This window comes from Vidua macroura, chromosome 2, assembly GCF_024509145.1.
Source record: "Vidua macroura isolate BioBank_ID:100142 chromosome 2, ASM2450914v1, whole genome shotgun sequence".
NCBI lineage: Eukaryota > Metazoa > Chordata > Aves > Passeriformes > Viduidae > Vidua > Vidua macroura.
Genome location: NC_071572.1, coordinates 39746597 through 39758947, shown reverse-complemented (window position 1 = coordinate 39758947; position 12351 = coordinate 39746597).

Sequence of the window (12351 nt, the reverse complement as noted above, 5' to 3'; positions counted from 1 at the left end):
TCAGGTTCCTTCCCTGAGTGAGACAAGGTTTCTCCAGCCGAGGAACTGCTTGCTATGAGAGACACATATGTACTCAGACCATGCAGGACCAGAAGTCCAGTGAAAGGCAATGGAGAGATACATCACAAAACAGTCGGTTTTGTACCTCAACCTCTCAGTGTTCCAATTTAGACAGGAAAAAAGCTTCAGGATTAATTAGATAAATGGGTTCTGTCCTTATCTAAATCTTCCAGCTATATATCTGTGTATTTAAAAAACACTAGGACAACCCTAGGCAAACACTCTCAATGAAAAAGCATTATTTAACATCTGCAAGGAACACCACATTTAACTTGTGCTCAGATCTCAAGCTCCACATGCCTTAGAAATGGAGCATAGGATAAACCTTACCGGCCAGGGGCTCAGCTCTCAGAGCTTACAGAGACCGAGGCACCATCTCTCGGCTCTCACTTGGGTTTCAAGGCAAGGTCGTATAAACCAGGATACAGCGTTGCCAGAGGGAGAGCTGCCCCGGAGGGAGAGTAGAGACCCAAGAGTAGCCGGGGAGTTCCTCAGACCGACACCGAGCAGCAGAGCCAGCCCTGGGCAGGCGAGACCCTTGGCCACGCTGTCAGCTCGCAGCCCGGCACGATCACCCGGCTCGGAGGGAAGCGGCTGGAGGGATGCTCATCCCCGGGCGGCATCCCTCCCACGGGCCGGGCACCGCCACTCCGCCACCCGCGCCGGGCTGCCCCATCCCGCACCGCCACACCTACCCATGTCGCCGGCGCGGTCCGGAGCGCTCGGGGCTGAAAGTCGGGAGGAAGGCAGGAAAAGAGGGAAGGAAGGTGCCGGGGGCGGCCGGGCTTTAAGGGCGGCGGCGGGGCCCCGCCTGGCCCCGGGTGCTGCGGGGCGGCGCCGCGCAGGTGTCGGGGCGGGGAGCGGGTCGCTCTGGCCGGGGAGCCATCCCGGGGCTCACCTGGCCTCACCATCGGCCCCGGCTGCCCGAGCGCAGCGCTCCGGGGAGCCCCAGCGCTCCTCCCTGCCGCCTGCTGCCCTTACGGCTGCCAAACGAGGGCTGTCACCAGCTGCTCGGGGCTTGCTTCGCTCTCCGGCCGTCAGGAAGCGCCGAGACAGTGCCACCAGCTGAACCGAGCGCCGTGCAGTGCTGCCAGCTCCACGTTGTCCCTCTGATGTCAACGGCGTGAGGGAAAACTTAATAAGCAAGTAAGTGAAATACACACTGTGTGGAGAACAGCTTTCTGCCTCGTTCCCTTCTCTCGAGCCAAGGAAACAGATGTCCTAAACTATTGCTACCACCAGTTTCTAATGATCTCTGACCTGTGGCTCCCATGGACTGATGCTTCTGAGAAGTTGTCCAGAGATGTGGATGCATCCCTGGAAGTGTTCAAGGCCAGGCTGGATGGGGCTTTGAGCAACCTGGTCTAGGGGAAAGTGTTCCTGCCCAAAGCAGGGCATTGGAACTAGAAGAACCTTAAGTTCTTCCAACCCAAACCATCCTCTGAGTCTATGTTTCTATGACCTGCTTCGCTCATCTCTTGGTGTCTGTCCACAGCAGACATCTGTCCTGTGTGCCATTTGTGCCACAAGCCATAGGGAAAGCTGGGGGAATGCACATCAGTACAACACGATGTACATTTCATGCACGCACTGTACTAAGCCATATACGTGAAATAAATGGATGAGAAGTTTAGCATGAGCAGGAGAGCCAGGGTGCGAGGCTGACAAGAAGAATAGCTAGGGGAAGCTACATGTTACTAAGATCTGAATGAAGTCAGAATGCAGAAACAGTAAAACATTAGCAGACATTAGCAAAAAAGAATTTTCTGAAAGAAGAATGAGCTCCTCCTTTGAGGCTTGAAAATCCAGTGGCATGCTCTAGTTTATGCAACCAATCCTATAGCATTTTCTATGGCATGCACTTAATAATTACCTGGTTGCTGAACAGGTTCATTTTGTCTTGGGTACAAATCAAACAAGCATTGCAATGCGTTGCAATTTGGAATATCTACAGTCAGCACTTCAACTTTTAAAGGCTGCTCTGATATGTGATACAGAGCTACAGCTGAACCTGGATTTCTTAAATTGCATCTATATGGGGGTAATCTACTCAAAGGAGTTCTAGCCTCTTAGCAGTTATTTGTACCCTTAACTGTAAAAATATGTGAATAAATTCTTGAGATAAAACATGAGTAGGTGGTTATAGCTATATTTATAGCAAGTTCTCCAGTAAGAAACATAAATCTTGCTGTATAAGCTCCACTGACACAGCTGATGTATCACTTCTCAGTGGGATATACATATATAGCCACACAGCACAGGCAGTGTTGCATTTCTCTATTATGGTTACTCCAGCAAAACAAGCAATCTGTAATGCAGCAAAGAATGCTGAAGCCTCCAATGGCTCATTCATCTACAGAAATAATTGAGATATTACCACCGTTTTCTGTTAAAGTATAGAATTTAAAGATGTCATTTCTTTCCCAAACAATGGGAAACTTCCTGTTGCATGACCAGTGGTGGTAAAATGTTAGTTCCCAGGCATATCTTATATAGACCTATGCATTTAGTGAGAAGAAAGAGTAGGCCTTTGATGTTTCTTCCTAGAAAGCAACATATAACTGGGATTCAGATATTAAGCAAAAACACTCATTTTCTCAAAAATTTGGGATAAATGAGCTAGTTTGATCACCCCGACTTTCACTCAGGTTATCTTTCAATGTTTAAGGTCTATTAAAGTATTCACCCTGATGAGTACCCATTCTAATTTGTCCCACAGAGAGAGATAAAAGGACACACAATTGCTTCACAGCTATTTCTGAGGTGGATTGGCTTTTGTCCTTTAGTAAGCGGATGCCACAGGGTTGATCACTGTGGAGCTATTTTATGGTTGTATTTTTTGGAGGGACAGAATTTGTTCTCAGAGGATTAAAGTTTCCCACTGAGGCTCTCTTTCTAGGAGCACTCAGAGCACAGCAGGGCTGTTAAATACTCAGCAAACAAAAATGCAGAAATGCATTTCTGGTTTTTTTCTACAAAACTCTGAAGTAACAGAATCATATTTTCAAGATGTAATAGAATACTGTCCTGTTTCTTCCACACAGGATCCTGTATTCCACCATCTCATGGTCACCACAACCAAGACTACTCCCAGCTCTCATATCCCAAACCAGTCCTCCTTTCTTAGTTCGAGGTCCAGCAGCACAGGTCCTTAATGACTCTTCCACCACCCATGTCCGAAAGTTGCCATCATTGCTCTGCAGGAGCCTCCCATGCTGTGTGTTCCTACTGTAATGATCCTTCCACAGGAGGGATCATTCCACAAATTGCTCCGTTAAAGGTTGTAGCTTAGTCTGTAAGATTGTTTCCTTGCATCTCCTAGGAAGGAAGAATAAAATCATTTCAGAGGAGCTGGTGAGGTTAGTCCATAACACGGAATAGTTGATAACAACTATTTATTATTTAAGGACAAACAACCTGAATTGAGATTGAAGTATTTTACAGAAAATTTGGGCAAATTACTATCTGTCCAGGTTACATGTGATTTATAAATATTAATAGATGTTTTTGACTCATTTTTTTAGATTGGAAGAATTGCAATAAAGAATTTTCAGGGGTGCAATAAAGAATTTTCAATAATTGCAATAAAGAATTTTCATGTATCCCTGGCTCATCAGGGATAGCCAGTATTGCACGGGATGCTGCAAACTGAGTGAGATTGTACATTCGTTCATTCTAAACAAAGGCTAATGGATCTTGCTCTACAACCACAAACCATTGGGCTTTCATGACGGTAGTAGCCAAACACCAATACTTGTCACTTCCCAGTAACTACTCCTCCCAAGATAATATATCCTTCCAAGAAAAGTTTATTCCTGCTTTCCAGATAGGGAATCTCAGGGGGAAAAGTGATTTGTTTGCTCTGACTTTTCTCATGCACTATGTTGTGTTTTGCTAGCAGAGCAAATAATAGGTGGGACGGTCTGGAGGAGAATGGGACTGCTAGGAAGGAGGGCGCCAGGGGTCTCTGGGAGGGGGTCTGCAGCAGTTCAGGTGCTTTCAAGCAGGAGCAGTCCAGCTACTGGGTGTTGTGCATGCATAGTGACATAGTTGGTATTTGAGATGCTCACTCAACTTTTGTGCAAGGAGCAACTCTGGCCCTAAAACATATGGACTTGCTTCTTTGGGAATTTTCTAAACCAGACCAGGGACATGCAGAGAAAGAGGTTTCTACCAGCCCAGCCTGCCAGCCCAACTCAGCAGCACTCAAAGTAATCGTCTCCAGAAAAAGGAAAAGAGTTCATGTGCTGTGGCCCACAAGGAACTTGGCTTCTCTGGCACGTCTTTATGTACACACACTGAATGTGGGGGTAGGGTAAAGCAGGAGAGCGGGAACTAGAGCACAGACTTGTATCTAAATAAAGTAAATGAGTGAACTCTATTTACCTGGAGCTGCCAGGCAAAAGCAATGGCAAAAGTCTTTGGCTCATTACCAGTGCTTGTGACAACATGCAGAGTTAACTAATATGGCAGCTATAGACCTAATGAGTTAATGGTAAACAATACATTGTGAAGTCACTCCTGCCAAGATGTGGGTTTGTTCCTTTTAGTTTTGCCGAAAACATAACTTGAGGTTGATAACTCTTTTTGTTTTCCCTTCATTTACTCTGATAACATTGTTTCCTTGGTAGAGCCAGATTTACCCCTTGTCCAGTTCTCTTTATATCTGTCTTCATCCTGACAACACCTTTGCTGCTGTTTCCTTCCATGGGTTTTCCCCTTGGGGAATCTGAAGGGGAGCTTTTGTGCAAAGCCTGGATTTAATAGGGAACCTTGGTTCTGAAAATGCAGGTCTGTATGGAAACCAGCCTTAGCTGACAGTTGCAAGGAGGCATACCAAAGCTTCACAATGGACTTAGAGATGTGACCATCCCTTCCAGCCCTGAAAGGCCTTTGTGGATCCAGCCTTCAGCCTGAGTCTCTGTACCACAGCCACAGCCAAATGTGAGCAGTCCTTGTGTTGTGCCTTCACAATGCATGAGGCATGAGACAAGGAGAGCAGAAACACACACAGTAATCCCAGATTTGATGCTGATTTATGGTCAGATGTTGTGCAACCCATCTCTGAGGCTGGGAGATTCTCCCTGCCAAGGGAGGGCACTCCCAGCAGGTATGTGGGGTAGACAAATAGGATTGTTAGCATAAGTATTAAGGGCAGCTGGCAAGGGAAGTAGGGCAGAATGAAAGAGCTCCTGATTCACAAAGCCTTTACATACTCCTTTCTACTGCAGATAAACACCTATTTCTACCCTTGAAGTATGTGACTGTATTAAAAAAAAAAAAAAACCAAATCTATGAGTATCCTTCACCCAAGCTAGGATTCAAGCCTTTCACTGTGTTGTGAAAGCTTTTTTTTAAAAATTTTGAATTATGTACCTCTGCTTTTCTTCATATTAAATTTGAATTTGCCTGACACACAGCATCACCCTCTCTCACCTAAGGCAGTGCAAGGATGCTGAATGTTGTTCAAAGCACCTTGAAACCATCCAAACATCTCTTCAAGAGTCTTTTTTCTTTGTACTGCCACATTGCTATTCTTCTGAAACTTCAGATCTGTGTTGTGAGACCTGCCATTTTCAAGTGAACTTTTTATCTTCTCATTGCATTGTGTCTGCTGAAGTTTTAGTTCTAGCATGTTTTTAGCCAAGTTGTGTTCAGCTTTTTTTTCATAAGGAGAGCACACGAGAGTGTCAGCAACACAGCAGCTGCTAGGTAGAGCTGGCTGGATTATCTTGTCAATTTATGCAACAACATGAATCATGTTGTTGACTGGACCATGCAAGTACAAGTGTCATCTCTTGACCAATCTGTGTTTTGATTCAAGCAGACGTAAAAGACTGGAGTTAAACTGACACAATATTTAGGAACTGATGTGAGATTTGTATTTAACTTGTGAAGATACTTAAGGGATTATTTTCCCTTAAGTTATGCACCCAACACACACACACACACACCACCCTCAAATAAACCATCTTACAAGACTGGATGCTCACATTTTCAAAGGAAGGCATCCTAACATTCTTTGACTTTATACATAATTTTTGTTGTGGGTGAGGCAGCAGTGTTACACAAAGCATACCTGACTTCAGATGACATCAATGTCCACAGTGGAAATAACATATTTTGAGTTCAGATAACAGGACAAGATCATATAATTTTCTAGAGACGCATTTTCCAGTGTGGAAATTCTGCAGCTGGAGACCAAGAGCTGACACTGCCTATCTGTTAAAGCCCTGTTAGAAGTTTGCAGATGGACTCATTCATCCTGAAATGGATTTTCATGTTATTTACACATTCATATTTTCACCCCAGGTTACAAAGCTCCCTTTTTTCACTACCCAGAGCTGTCCTGTGTATTGTTCAGATTTAAATGAAAATTTTAGCAGCAGTATCTTACGGAGTTTAATGTGCAATTGAATTTTAACAGATTCACTTCTCTCTCTGCTCTCTCATGAAATCTCTATAAAGCCAATTTTTGTATTTCATCTTAGAAATCTTGGTCAGTTCTGTTGCTATTGAAAGATCAGAGCATCCAGGGCTCGATTGCATTAATTCACCTGTGCACTGCAGTACCCCTGAGTGCTTCCCTGCCTCTCTACTTCTCTTTGATCTTTTCCAGTAGCACCTCTAGCCTTCTCTAGGTAGTCTCCTTATTGTTGTGATAGTTGTCCATATCAGCAATAATATGTGTTAGGATGTTATTGATCTATGTAGTTGTATTCTTACTTTCTTTGTTCTTGACACTCCTGACCAACTGATTCCCAATAAGCACCACAACACAGTCCAACTACTTTGTTCTGACAGCTTCTAGAAAAGGGAGGTCCTCTTACTTTCTCACACTTTAAAAGCCCAGGATCTGCTGTTACTTTGCAGGAAGTGTAAACAAACCCAGTAGGTTTTGAAAAGAAAGAAAATAAAAAAGGAACCCCAAACCACAACACAGAAATCCAACCAACAATGGCTTCTTCTTTCTTGCAAAGGCAGCTGAGTAAAATGCATTCAATACAAAGGTTACAATGTGGCAGTATATAAATCACCTGAAATTACATAATATATTTCATAAACTGAAACTGCAGCACATAAATAATCTACTTGTCAGCATAACAAGTTGCTGGGTCACTTGCTCTACCCTCACTATAAAAAACTTTTCCAAGGAACAGGAAATTGTCTTCCAAGAGGAATCAGAGAAAGAAGAGAAGGAGCATATTCACACTGAGCAGTGCTGTTATGCAGAATTGCAGGGAACATACCTAATGACAGGCAAATATCTTTTTAGGAAATCAATAAGAATTTTACCACAAAGGATAATACTTTTTCTAAAGATGAAGTGAATTGTGTTCATTTTAGGTATTTCAGCAATTGCGTTTTTCCTTTGGGAACCCACTTCTAAGGGGCAAAGAGTACCAACAGGTTTTTCAGCCTCTACCTACAAATGACTTTATAAATAGAGTCAGATTTATCCACTTCTTGAGCTGAAAACTTTGAAGTGTGAATTTCAGAGGAAACCAGGAAACCCCACAGATTCTTGAACACATCCTGCAAGAATATTTTCATGTCAGGAAAAAAAGAAAAGCCTGGGAGCTTATTGACTGCACCTCAAAATGGTTGGGCTTCTTCCTGCTCAGGCTACACGTTGTTGGAACACACCCAGACATTTCTTTCTTTTAAGCACATGCTTATTTATATGTGTTGAAACATATTCCCTTTGTCAGAAACATCTCCTGGAGATACCAACAAACAAATGATTGTCTGTGGCCTTGTAGCACATTCCTCATCAAAAAAGTAGCATCAGCAACACAGAAATTTTAGTTCTGTAATGAAAATGACTGCAGCTCTGGTGCTGAAAGCTATCCTGGAAAGAGTGAGCAGAGACTCACTTTTTGGCATCTGAGGCTGGGAACATCTATTTTCAGATGTTTTAAAGAACCCTAATCCTGGCAGATGAGTTTCTTTTCAGCAGTGGGTCTTTTTATCTTTGTTTCTCCCTCCCCCTCTCATAAGATTGGAAACCAAATTGCCATGTCTCACTTTCTGCCCAGAATCCTTTTGCTGAAGGAAGGTTGCAATGGGAAGGAGAATAAAGGGTATTACATGATTGAGCTCTTGCAGTTTCCACTTCTTAGAATCATGGAATCTACCCATCCTTTAAATACCTCCATGTATGGTGGCTCAACCACTTCCCTGGGGAGCCTGTTTCAACGTGTTACAGCCCTTTCAGTGAAGAAATTTTTCCTCATATCCAGTCTAAACCTTCCCTGTTGTAACTTGAGACCATTTCTTCCTGTCACCTCTTACCTGGGAGAAGAGACCACCCCCACCTTGCTATAACCTCTTCTCAGGCAGTTGTAGGAAGTGAGAAGGTTTCCCCTAAGCCTTCTTTTCTTCAGGATAAATAATCCCACAACCCTCCTCCACTCCTCATGGGATGTAGGTTTCAGACCTTTCACTAGCTCTGTTGCCCTTCTCTGGAGGCACTCCAACACCTCAATATCTTTACTGTAGCAAAGGACACAAAATTGAGCTCAAGGTTCTTCTGGTAAGCATGACTGCTAGGTATGGAGGTGGTAATGATCACAAAACTTACCACTATTTTTATAGTAGTTTAAATGTTTAAAGATAATATGCTGCCTAATCAAAGGTTATATCTTGTTCCATATATTGAACAAGACTTAATTTTTACTGCTTTCTGAGCTGGCAAAGTGTGTAGTTATTTTTTGACTGTGCAGTTTTATAAATGAACAAGTTTTACAGAAAGAGCTGTTATTAATCAGACAGTAATAGTCCTAATGGATTGAAAACAGGGGTCCAAAACTCACAGCTTTTCTATTTCTTTCTTTGCTATTTACACACCGACACTTCAGTGAATCATCTAAACTTTTCCATCTGTAAAAAAAGAACAGCTATGAGTCTTTGCAGATATCAATCAGATTTTCACACTTATAATTTGTACTTCTTTATCCTAAAAAAAGCTATATAATATGATGATAAAATATCAAGTCAATACATATATAATTCTAAAATTCTTTACAATATCATTCTAAAATATCAAGTCTGCTTATAAGGAGATCATCAGTTAGCACATTGTAAATCTAGTGATCCCAGACATGCTACATGAAAACCTTGTAAAAGAAAGATTTCAAATTGCTCAACCTAGCCAACAGATACACTGCATATGCAGGAAACATCTTCTATAACAGAAGCAGTCACAATGCAAAAGTAGAGCAATTTTCCCCTATAATCTATACTGAAAAGCAAAAGAAAAAAAAAAAAAAAGGAGCAAAAGGCATGCAAGCAGAATTAATTGCTCCATTTTTTGTTTGTTTGGAAACTGATGCAGAACAGATTAGGCTGCAATGTAGTGCTTTCTTCCATAAACAAGCAATTACATTTCATCAAAAGCAAAGCTGTTTAAAACACTCCTGATTAGCTATAGGTAAAAGCTCAGGAAAAAAAAAAGTAGCCTAAAATGGATGTTATTATGGAAAATTATAATAAATGCTTGTTGTTATGGAAAGCCCTTAAGACCCTTGAACATTTTTGTAACAGGCTGTAAAATCATCTTCCAGAGAGCAAATGTAGCATCAGCTTCGGAAATTGCTTGAACAGGAGTGTCTGAGAACTGATACTTTGTGTATCAGAAAGTAATCCAGGTTTATCCATCCAAAACTGTTGAAGCTTCCTATTGTTACAAGAAACCAGTTCTTTATTAATAGCAGTCTCTAGGACATATAAAAATTCTTTTTAACTAACATAGTATTGGTCAGAAGTGCTTTCTTAACCATGTCCTGCTACTGCTGCAGCAAAACCTCTCTTTTGCTTATGGTAAAAAATCAAGTATGTCCAAGCAGAAATGGTTTATCTGCATTCTCTCCCTAAGAAATAGAAATGCCTTTTTCATTACAGTGTACATACTGAATTGTTTTGTACCTTGCAGTTTCCTTTCTGATAAAATTACATTGCTTGTCTATTATCACCTCTCTGTTACTTACTGGTGTGCCTCAAAAAGAAGTATCCCCAGATACATTAAGCCTCATATTATATATATATATATATATATATATATATATTCTATCTAAACAGATTTTATAATCTATATCTATTTTATAATCTATTTTATAATCTATCTAAACAGACTTTATTTGAGTTTTGAGAACATTCTTAAAAGGGGATAAGAAAATATGGTTAAAGAACAAAGTATCATCCTCTTGCTCCCATATCCACTCACAGTTCCTGGAGACAAGGAGCAGTTCCTGCATTCTACTAAAATGACTTCCTATTCTTTCTTTTATCAGATAACTCGAACTTCTAACACTGCCTCTCAGCCATAGTTGGTTTTGTTAATATTCACACTGACCTTTTCCTTTACGGTTCACTTGGTAACAGCTGATGCTGAGTATCTGCCTGGGGCTTGAAACACTCCATCCAATAACCCTTGAGGAGTTCCTCTGAAGGCAAACAAACCTTTCCAGAAAGAAAAGGTGTTAGTGTTCAGTTGCACTCAGCTGAGACCCCAGAGGTTTTTCATAGGGCAAATATTGCCTACTACCGATAAAAACGCCAGTATGTTCAGAAATCTTGTGCCACCAAGGATCCTCACTAACACCCCCCCATTTGCTGTATGGAGTTATTAATAAGCAGGAAGACACATATCTGGTGCAAGATGCCCATGGTCAGCATGGATTGAGGTGAGATTTAGGACACCATTGTAGTACAAGTGCACAGTTCAACATATTTGTGTCTAGCTCACCTTAAACACGATGAGCTGAACCATGCCATATCAAGAAGATGTTCTGTCTGGTGCTGACCATGGCTATTGTTTGAACATCAATGCTCCTGACACGTGCTCTGAAAGAGCAGCTGAACACAGCGAGGGACTTTGGCTAAATGGCTTATCCACAGGGAAGAAAATTACCTTTTTATTCCCCCTGGAATGCCACCGGATCTGAAAAGAATGAAGATGGCCAAAAAAGAATGTTCAGAGACTGGGCCTTGCAGATGGACTGGTGAGGAGAAAGACCAGTGGACTTTATATAAAGAAAGCAATGATACAGAAAGAACCAAAATTATTTCAGCAGCCAGGCTGCTGAAAGTGAGCTGGCTCAAAAGTCAGGTGGAAAGGTCAGTCCAGGCAGAAGGGACACACTGCACCTGTCTTATCTTTTCCCTTCTCATGATTAAATATGTATTTTTCACTCCTGCTGTTATGCAATGCAGCTGTACAGTATGAAACCATTGCCACATCCTCCTAACAGGTGCTGCCACATTTTGTATCAGGGTGAAGCTAGAATCATATTAATTGTGTTTGAAGTTATTTGGGATACAGAGGTGCCATTTAACTTTCATTTGGTGCCTCACTATTTTGGTTTTTTTTTAACAGTAGTTTGACATATCTGGTAACCAGAACAGACAGATGGAACAGAGATAATGAAACACAGCCAATCTTTCATGCAGTGGTTCAGTTCTCCTACCAAACAGGTTTTAAAGAATTAAGGTTTCAGTAAGGGAGAAGCCAGGCCTGAGGCAGGGTCAGGAAGCTGGATGATCCCTCTTATGATCCTTGTGGGTCTCTTCCAACTCAGAATATTCTGTGATAGAAGATGCTAATATTGCCAGTAAATAAGTTTTTTCTAAAATTATCAGTTATTCTTAAATATAGGACCTGAAAATGGTTCTGATGATAACTGTATATATAAATTGCATGCAATACATAAAAAACAGAAAGAACAATTTAGTGCAAGTTTGAGGCAGGAATTTATAAATTTCAATGGCAATATAACACATCCTAAGAAAGGAGGGAGATCTGTTAATGTCTTAATTTACATATAGTGATATAATTAGTTTAGGATAGAGTCAAGCTGATATATATTAATCTTAATTGAAAGGAATAAAAAATAATAAAAATATACAAAATAAATGGATTCAGCAAATGGTGTTGAAATAGGTTGAATTGAAATGCTTTCTATCAAATATGTAACTTTTTGACAAATAACTCTGATGTGTACTTGACTTGCAATTTAGCAGAAGGGAAAAAAAAAGCCAAAATGAAAGACTTACAAGCTCTAGGAGGACCACATCTTAATAAACAGCTTTTACAATTAAAGAAGACAACAAAGTATACTACAAATTTTGTCACATGCTTATTAATTTAAATGAACTCAGTTTGCAATACAGCTCCACTCACATATCTGGAGCTTGAGCCAGAACAAGAACAGCTACAAGAACTTGCAGCCATTCCTAGGACATCCTTAAATGGCTATATGAAATTTGAACAGTTTAAAAATGACAAATCAG